Source organism: Branchiostoma belcheri, unplaced genomic scaffold (genome assembly GCF_001625305.1).
Source record: "Branchiostoma belcheri isolate BF01 breed outbred unplaced genomic scaffold, Haploidv18h27 scaffold127, whole genome shotgun sequence".
Taxonomy (NCBI): Eukaryota; Metazoa; Chordata; class Leptocardii; order Amphioxiformes; family Branchiostomatidae; genus Branchiostoma; species Branchiostoma belcheri.
The window spans coordinates 714,827-717,316 of NW_017802680.1; the positions used below are offsets into that span (position 1 = coordinate 714,827).

At 44.3% G+C, this 2,490-nt stretch overlaps 1 protein-coding gene across 1 annotated transcript in view; it reads right to left on the bottom strand.

Moving 5' to 3' along the window:
• Positions 1-683, bottom strand: part of LOC109463517 (ras-related protein Rap-2a-like) — an 8,643-nt gene extending 7,960 nt beyond the window's left edge. The window contains exon 1 of the mRNA XM_019760353.1: positions 668-683. The gene's annotated coding sequence lies outside the window, so the exon portion shown is untranslated. The remainder of the gene's footprint in view (positions 1-667) is intronic.
• Positions 684-2,490: the final 1,807 nt, after the last annotated feature.

The window sequence follows — 2,490 nt, forward strand, 5'->3', positions numbered from 1 at the left end:
CTCCTGTACTTGAGATAGACTACAGGCTACTGTGCAGCTCCTGTACCTAAGACAGACTACAGACTACTGTGCAGCTCCTGTACTTGAGACAGACTACAGGCTACTGTGCAGCTCCTGTGGTGTTTAGAGCTTTAATGCCAGGCGCGGTGTGGGCGGCGCGGCGTGGAAATGTCTCTAAATGTCACGGAGATGAGGCCGACTCCGGCTGCCAAGGCTACGGCGATAAAGGCTTAACCAGCGCGAACCAACGCCAAGAACAGGCTAGGCCCTGCACGGGAGGCCGGTTTACAACTTAACAGGGACAAATACAAATGCTGGCAATGTCGAAAACAAAGCTGCAGCAGCTCTTTCTCCCAAGCCATCTACAGTTCAGCTTATCTTAGGCAAGAAATCCTTTTTCTCGCTGCTTTTCTATTGGAAGCAACAGCGCAACGCTTCATATCCATTGCAAAACAGAAATTTCCAAAACCATCTACAGTTTAGCTTGTCTAAGTCAGGAAATCATTTTTCGTGCTTCACTTGGAGTGGAAACAATATCGCGATGCAAAACATACATTGCAAAACAGAAATAAGCAAAAAAAAAACGAAGCATGCAAACATTCTACCATATAACAAGACTACGGGCGCGCCCGCAGTAGTAAGAAAGCAGAGTATCCAGCGCACTTACCGATCTGATAGGAGTAAGAAGTCCGTCTGATGCAGACCCGGGGCTGTGGCCTCTTTTATTCCCACCACCCACGCACCGAACCTGCCGTCCTACGGAGACGTCAATCATCCCCCACCAGACGTTCCAACCAATCAGATCCCCCCACCAGACGTGTCAGCCAATCTGATCCACTCATCAGGCGTGTCAGCCAATCAGAGGGCGGCGCGCGGTTCGATAATTCGATGACGAGGCGCGTCATCGCTATCTCGGGGGTTATCTTCCCCAGACGTCACAAAACTCCCGCGCAAAGTAATTTCTTATCAAGTGGTGTAATTTGTTATTCCGTTTGCGCACAGCCCGGTCTAACCCGGGGCGATCCCACTCATTTATGTCCATTACCGGAGTGTCTGACCGCTTTCTGTGAAGCCGTGGCGTAAATATCGTAACTCGATTTCGCTCGATTTGTGATTTCGCCGCCTTCCACAAAGGAAGAACGTAAGGCCTGATGATTCAGAAAGAAGCAAAAGCAATATATGGTGATTTTGCGAAACATAGATTTGCCCACTAGACTCAAGTGAAAATGAGTATTGTCTGTCCAGTATTCATTTCTATGTGCGAGACACAACACCAGCAACAGCTGCTTTTGTTCTGCGTGTATTGCATTGTTGCAATTTCAATAAATCAATTTTGAAAGATTTTTTTATGTATTGCGTCAGTATTCCAGAAACGAGATTCGATGGAATAGAGGAGGATTCTCTGGAAACTAGATTACACAACTTCGTGATTTTACCGTCTTCGACAAAGGAAGAACGTAGGGGCTGAGCATTCAAACCGATGTTAAAGCAATATATGGTAATCGTAAAAAGTGTTTAACTCCCACCAAATAGACGCCATATGATAGAGGATGCCAGAAAGATTGCCTGATACAAGATCACAACACTTTATGACTTTACCGCCTTCGACAATTTCAGAACATAATGGAATTGCAATATATGGCGATTTTGAAAACATGTTAGGTTCTTTTTTTTTATGTCTTGCGTCAGTATTCGAGAAACAAGATTCGATGGGATAGAGGAGGATTGTCTGGAAACTTGATTACACTCACTTTGTGATTTTACCGCCTTCAACAAAGGGCTGATCATTCAGACCTATGTTAAAGCAATATATGGCGATTTTAAAACATGTTAGGTTCTTTTTTTATGTCTTGCGTCAGTATTCCAGAAACAAGATTCGATATAATGGAGGGTGCCAGAAGGATTGTCTGGAAACTTGATCACACCAATTTGTGATTTTACCACCTTCGACAAAGGCAGAGTGTAAGGGCTGATCATTCAGAAAGAAACAAAAGCAATATATGGCGATTTTGAAACATGTCTTGCGTCAGTATATAATAGAGGATGCCAGAAGGATTTCTGGAAACTCGATTAGACCACTTTGTGATTTTACCGCCTTCGACATAAGCAGAATGTATGGGCTGAGCCTTTGGACTGAAGGACTGCACAGCAAACCAGTCAGAATTGCCCTGATGAAGATGACAGACGGCCGACGTTTCGATGACCGTCTGTGCACTGACGCTAGATGTTACGTAAGCTTGGTGCATAGTGCACTAAATGTGTTACATGGTTCACAGTGCACTGTTACTTGGTTCACAGTGCACTTAGCCTAGTTTTTACTGTTAACAATGCATTGCCGAACATAGTGCACAGTAAACCAGTCAGAATTTCCCTGATAGACGGTCATCGAAACGTTGGCTCGTAAAAAAATAAATGGTTGTGATCAAAGAACTTTGCTCTTCACTTTGGGTGATGTAAGTTCTCTTATACCTTGCGCCAGTAATCGTAAAA